Source organism: Papaver somniferum, chromosome 6 (assembly GCF_003573695.1).
Source record: "Papaver somniferum cultivar HN1 chromosome 6, ASM357369v1, whole genome shotgun sequence".
Taxonomy (NCBI): Eukaryota; Viridiplantae; Streptophyta; class Magnoliopsida; order Ranunculales; family Papaveraceae; genus Papaver; species Papaver somniferum.
This window is the reverse complement of record NC_039363.1, coordinates 64464625-64471950: the sequence shown is the minus strand read 5'-3', so window position 1 is coordinate 64471950 and position 7326 is coordinate 64464625. Positions and strand designations below refer to the sequence as shown.

Below are 7326 nucleotides of genomic sequence, written 5' to 3'. Positions count from 1 at the left end.
CACACGTGTCACGATGGAACCTTCAGCTCGAGACTACATCCTCAGAAATAGTATTACCAGTCACATTGCACATGTCGTTAATCGAAGACAAAGCTTCCTCCACACGCTTAACCAACGCAAATCGACTCACTACACCAAATTTAGTGTTTCGCAATGGTAGCTGGAAGTTTCAAAACGGGTTCGCAACAGTTTTGGTCTGTTACGAAAGTCGATATTGCAATATTTCACAACGGCTTATAAGCCGTTGCGAATGAAACTGTTGCGACGCTGAAAGATCGCAACTGTTTCTATCTGTTGCGTAATTGACGGACGCAACAGGTTTAAACAGTTGTGGACTGGAATTTCGCAACAGGTTGCTGCAGTTGTGAAATTTTTGTAACATCAAAAAAATAGTGGTTTTGACCGGTCAAAACCAGGTCAATATTAGAATTCCCAGTAGCAAAATCAAGTTACCCCTGTTCATTTGAAAATCCAACTAAAGTATCAAGAAAGTGTTCTTAGAACTAATTCACCATGATGAACTCATACACAAAGCAATCACATAACAAAAATCATATGAAGGATTGTCACGTGGATAAATCTATTAATTCAGTATCACATCAAGGTTCTTGCATAACGATTTAAAGAAAAAATAACTCTCGCATTCGTTGGAACTACGGAAACCAGCTACCTAGGTGAACATTTCTGCTGCATGAGGCATGCCCAAAGGTTGAAGTTTAAGTTTTCACCATGGGTTGTGAGGCATTTATACTGGAACCAGCAAGAGTAATGTGCTAGATGTCGCATGCCACCTTCAGTGAAGAAGCTCAAAATCTACAACAAACAATGAACCAATTTACTATTAGTATTCAACATCCGAAATGAGAATGCTACCATTTTACTCGCTAGACATGTGAATGCATGATCCTAAGCACCAAGCACCGTGGCATTAAAAACAACACAGAGATGATAACAAAGTGATATGAAGGTGTGGAGCGTGCAGAACTAGTTGAAGGGCCATCTATGTTACTTAGCAGTTCCTGAATTAAGTGCTTCCACTATCACAGGCAGATTTTTCTTAAATCTTTAAAAGGCACGAAAAAGAGCGTATAATGATACTGACATATATATGTGCGAATAAGAGAGGGTGGCATTAATTTAGTGCAACGACATAGAAAGATACTCCGAGAGAGAGAGAGAGAGAGAGAGAGAGAGAGAGGTAGGAGGAGCATCTACTTACGTTGTTCTTTGGATAGCCTTCATTGCAGCAGATCCACTTCTTAACGCATCAACAGTCTCTATTATAGCTTTTGCTCCTTCCAACATAACCATCTAAATTTAGGACAAGGGTAAAGCTAGATTAGAATCTATATAGGAAATGGGTTCACTAAAACCAGTATTTGATATTTTCTAATAACAAACCATATGCACCTGATCATGAATTCACAATTTGAAGCCAAATTAGCAAACCAAAGCAACAACAGGTGGTAGTGGAATGAAGGACTGGTGGTGCAGTGGTGGCGTATGGACTGGAGTTATTCATTCCCTTGCTCCGCCATGTATTCATGGCAAACCTGGACACGGCCAAAAGTGGAAGCCTTAGTACTTAATTAACTAAATTTCCTGAACTCAGACCAAAGAGATCAGTAAAATACTCACACGAAAGTGCTTGTTTCTTGTTGTTGAGCCGTGCAAATGGGCGACACAAATATGAGGTTCCTCACTAGCACTTTCCCTGTACCTTGAAATCAAGGGCCAACATTTGGAACCAACAACCTTGAAAATCCAGCAGTCTTGGTGAGCTGTCCATGGACTCTGAGACCCCAATAATGCCTCAAACCACCATGGTTCCTGTAAAAAAAAGTACATTATAATTCCCTACATCAACTGCCTTCAAGTCGATTGTTCCTTGACTTTAAATAACCAGCAGATCCAAACTTGCAGTAGATAAAAGAGGTCCAAACTCAAATGCAGTTGCTGAAAGAGACTAAAACATAACAAAACATTCAAGTAAGAGACTTGACAAGGACTGATACATCTTTCATTTCCTCAGATGTTGAATACTGCTTTCCAGTATGAACCTTGTTTGCAGCACGTGCTCAATGCAAGAGAGTTCACAGAGTGTCCTTGTTTCTACAATACAATCAAAAGAACTTAGGTTAGACTTCACACGGTGCCCGTGTTTCTACAATACAACCAAAAGAACTTCAGCTAGAAAAATATATTTATACCATGGAGCGTAAGATATCTGAATACTCAGTATCAGAAAGCAAAATATAAGTTTCTTTACTAAAATAATGACTAGACAAAGTGATATAAGACGTAATCATTGTCTGCTACCTTGCAAGAGTTTTAAAGATGTGAAATTATGGGATCTGAGTTCTGAGATCCCATAAATGCACTGAAGTATCACCATTGTGTGCCATCAGGGATGAATGCAACGATAATAACAACGCCATTATGATCTGCAGGTCAAGAGTACATGACAAACAAACGTAATCAATCTCCACAAAATTGCTTCCTCATCAAGAATCAAAATCACAATAGGAATAAATAATGTAAGATGACACCTCAACGGTTAACTGGAATCACGAATTGCATAGAGACCCAATCATGTTGTCTCCCTCAATCCAGAGACAGGAACAAGGCAATTTTGTATGGGTTGTACCCAACCATCTTCAAGTACGATGACACCTCCTTCACAATTTCATCGAATCTATCCTTCGAGTACTTGGGCGTGGTGGCATCCAGAAAGTTATTACAAAATGAAAATACTATTAGTTGGTATCATACAAAAATGCAGATAAAGATATTTGCAAACTAGCTTATATAAACAAGATGGTATTTTAAACTAGTTATACCTTGTTACAGCAGTAGATCATCTGCTGAACACCAAGTGTGAAAGCAAGAAGGGCGTGCTCAGGAGTCTGGCCATCCTTGGAGATACCAGACTCAAAACCTCCAGTGGTGGAGTCAATTAGGACGCACAGTCGGCCTGAGAGGTACTAGTGATCGTGTTCTTAATAAAGTCACGATGTCCATGAGCAGTAGTACTTGGTGGTCTCAAACTTCCACAAGGCAATATCAATGGAAATACCTCGCTCACGTTCATCCTTAAGCTTGTCAAGAACCCATGCGTACTTGAATGACCTCTTGTTCATCTCAGCAGCTTCTTTCTAGAACCTCTCGATCACACGCTTGTCAATACCTCCAAGATTGTAGATCAAGTGACCAGTGGTGGTCAATTTACCAGAATCGACACGTCCAATGACAATAATGTTGATGTGAACCTTCTCCTTGCCCATATTGAGTTATTAGCAAGAAACTGCAAGCATCCCATCAGAAGAACCATGTAATAAGCAACATCTCTAAGAATCAAAAACAACATAAAATTTCTAAGAAAGAAATGCTGAAACAGCGAGCAACTATAACTCAGAAAGGTACATAACAGACATGTCAATGATTTATATTGCACATAACATCACAGGTTTTGCTGAATATCATGGTAAAAAAACTGAACAGAAAAAAACTTAGTACCAACAAGATGCAGAACAGTTATAATGTGTGACATTTTTACAAAAACCGCATGAGCTCGGTGGCATGCTGAAGAATTTCAGTAAGTATGATTACTATCCACATAGAACCAACTGAACCAAGCACGAATTAATAATATTATGAAACCAGACCAGCACTGACGATCAAATTAGGCATAATCCATAGATGCAAATATATAGAAAACATACAAATCTATGAGAACTGATTAACGAAATTGAATAAATCAGCCACCAATATGATATCACTGATTTATCGGATATGTTCTTCATCTTTTCTCTTCTTATCTTTTCTTTTCTGATCCAATTTCTTGAAATCCGTTGGGATAATGGACCCCATCTCTTTACAGCAGACCTAGAACCCCATCTCTTCCTGTAATAAAATCAAATTCAATTTGAATTTCAAAACCCTAATCTTATCCTGACCTATTTATTGAAATTTCAATTACACAATCAACATATATCAAGTAAACAAACAAACCCCTTTCTACTAACCCTAGTTTCGACCATTAGGTTTTGGGATTGGGGGCTCTTTAGACAGAAAAATATTTCTAGGGTTTCGAAAGAAAAAGGGGGAAATGATTTGGGGGTTTATGACGTTGATGATAACGATGGTGATGGTAGTAGAATGGAGGGAAGAGAACGAGAGACGAGCAGAGAATTAGAAACGAGAACGTGAGAGGAAGGTAGAAGAGAATGAAAGGTAGAGAAGAGGTGAAGATCAGAAAAAAAAAGCGATGTTATCGATACAGATAAAGCATGAGTCAGTTTTGAAGCTGACTCCGAGCATCTGAATAGGCTGAAACCGAGTCAGCTTGAAAGTGCGGGCAACACACACGATTCGCATGCGTAAAATTGAATTCTGTTGGAATCGTAACAAAAGGCGACAGTTGCGAGTTTCATAACTGGTTCAAACTTTTGCGAACTTTTCGCAACTGAAATTAGCAACAGAAAATTCGCAACTGCTTCTAAGTTGTTGCGAATCGGAGTTGCTAAACCCCATATTTGGTGTAGTGACTAGTAATTTTCTTGGTCGTGGCAACATGTCCGTAGCTTTCCTATATTCTGGTGTATAGCGCCGCGTGTTTGGCTGGCACGCTAAATCCCCCGATCAACACATGATCCGGATGAGGAACCAGATATGGAGGGTTGAAAGTGGCGCCCGCGACTGCATCAGCAACCGACAAGGGATTCCTAACGACGATTGCACATGCGGCCACCGGAGTACTCTCCATTGTCTGAGTCACAACGACTTTTTTAATCTCGAACATCCATTTCAAGGTCGCCCGGTGCGGCTGTCACAGTTGGAGACAAAGCTGTATCTCCGCCAGTCTCCGTCTCAGGGCCATCTTCAGAAACGGCTCCCCCCTATGATAACACGGATTAGATATTTTCCAAAGAGAAAGGAAGAGAGGAAAGAAGAAAAAACATGCAGGAGACTCACTGATTCGCTTTCAGACCGGCTAGAAGAAGATTCAGCATTGCTGTCGGAAGAACTACTCTCGCCATCACTGGACTCTGAACTTTCATCCTTCTCGGGTTCCCCATCACCATGGATAGGCTCAGCACCGCCACCCTCCGTCTCGAGAAACGATCTTTTCTGACTACTTGCAAGTTTGGTAAAGGTGTTCACGCTGATGAGACCCTGGGAAAGATACAAAGACGGATACTCAGAAAAGAAACAAGGATATACGCAATCCAAGTAAAATCAAGAGGAAAAGCATATGTACCCGAATATTAGACGAACTGAAAGTCGGTAGAGATGTGAAATCTGACTGGGAACCGTCTGCACGGCTTTTAGACCTTCGCTCCTTCACTTGGGGACAATCTGCATTCGGGCTAACGGATTTTAGCTTGGTCGAAGAAGGATCCCTCAGCAGTGGGTGCTCCGCTAAAACTGCAGGAGAAGGCTTACCGCGACGGTTTTCTACCACATCATTCACGAATCCATGGATAGCGAGAAACTCATCCTGCCAAAATATGTTATATTTGGAAGTTGTAGATGGATTTTGTTCCGCGAGCGGAAAAGGGAGACTTTTACCCGACACAAGAACACTAGCATCGAGAACAGTTGGCAACGAGTCTTCTGGAACAACCAGCTGACAAACGAGTGGGACCCCTTGGTCAAAACCCATATGCCGAGCCGCCCTATAGATATTGTAAAAAACTTCTTTGCAAGATCCTCGAAAGAAAGACGTTACATGACCGGGCGTGCAGCTTCGCATGAACACCATCTCTCCAACACTCATATTCTCTTTATCATAAGACAAAGACATGCTCGGAGCAGGAGCAAAGGTATTGATCTGAGTTATGGACGCATGCACCGGAGCCCATGGACGAAAATTGACCGTTTGCGAGTTGTCAAGGAATCCAACCAGGTTCGAACCAATCTTTGGGCGCCTATTCGACCAGCACAGTATCATAGAACCACCCCAAGATTTGGGAAGTACGGCCAACGGTTTTGGAGCATACCTTTCGAAGTGCTCTCACAGTCACGCTTGGAGAAAGGCGGCATGAATATACGAATCCACTTTCATATAGCCATTTGAAGCGCACATGTCCGCGACCAGATGATCCAAGTGTGTGTACAGAGAACCAAGAAACAAGCCGCCAATAGGGAGAACGACACCTTTTGAAAATTTTATGGAAAACTTGATAAGTTCCTGTCTTATCTACTTCTTACCAGAGCCGTCATCGAAAATATCTCTGGATAACCAAAGAGCCAAGAACGCTGCGACATGAAGTGTACTATTTTTCTGATTTGGCTCCAACTCATCAGGAAACCATTGAGACACCCACCATCCATAAAAGCACCTCGTCTCGTTTTCTTTCCGAACGAATCCTTTTGATTTCACAACCAGAGTGGCGCGCATTTCTTCTTCATCTGCAGAGAACTTGACATCTAGGTTTCCTATTACGGGAAGGTTCAGTAAGACGGCCACGCTTTCTAAAGAGATAGTCATTTCACCCGACCTGCATATGGCCGTTTGAGTGTCCGAAAACCATCTGGAAATAAAAACAACCAAGCCTGGAATATCTTTCCTAATTTGAAGCACTTCGGAAGCCGCGACATCATCAATAATTTGTGCCTTGGTCAAAATGGCTTTTACACATTCCTGGTTCATCATGAATCGCACCCATTTCTCAAAGGGACGCAACAGACTCACACAGATTTTAAAGTCAATGGGAGAAGCATAATACTCTTTCCTCTGAAGACAAAACCTTATTACACCTCCAAGCCGAACTGATCGGGCCTCTCCTTCACTTTCTGGACCAGTCAGAAGAATCGACACATACTTGGGATGGTTTTTCCTAATTGTGGTGGATGTTTTAAAGAACTCATCGTCTATGTTTTGCTTGGAATTTCCAACATCTTTCGGTACGGCAGAACTTTTCTCAAATGACATCCTAACGAAATTCTCTCACGCTACTTTCACCTTCCAAATAAATACAATGGAACAATACGAAGATAAATTATTACAGAAAGTGCATGGAAATTATTTTATCATATACAGGAAATCCATATTGGACGCAAACCAATTTGTTGCAAAGTCATAATGCGCATGAGAAAAGAAATGGGGACTGACAGACCCTGCATCACCACCTCATGCCAAGGTCGTACCCTGCAACAGGAAATTTGCGCCCGGACGAGGAGGCGCGCCCCACCATGGGAACAATACACACGGCCACACCAGGAAAAGGGAGGAAACCCTAGGATCTAGGTTTTCACGGGAAGAGAATGACAATTACTAGCTCATGCACCTACTTTGCACAGTAATTGAGGTGACCAACATTA

The 7326-nt window shown here is 41.5% G+C and overlaps 1 long non-coding RNA gene across 2 annotated transcripts; it reads right to left on the bottom strand.

Annotated features, from left to right (window-relative positions):
- Positions 1–476: 476 nt before the first annotated feature.
- On the bottom strand, positions 477–4231 carry LOC113287797. 2 transcript variants are annotated; one of them, XR_003330322.1, is made up of 10 exons: positions 4026–4231; positions 3723–3903; positions 2841–3304; positions 2550–2709; positions 2320–2444; positions 2016–2112; positions 1639–1830; positions 1411–1553; positions 1220–1311; positions 477–813 (listed from the first exon to the last, which is right to left on the bottom strand). It is a non-coding gene; the product is annotated as an uncharacterized LOC113287797 (long non-coding RNA). The 2 variants fall into 2 exon arrangements; XR_003330321.1 differs by having other exon boundaries at positions 2550–3304.
- Between the last annotated feature and the right edge of the window lie 3095 nt (positions 4232–7326).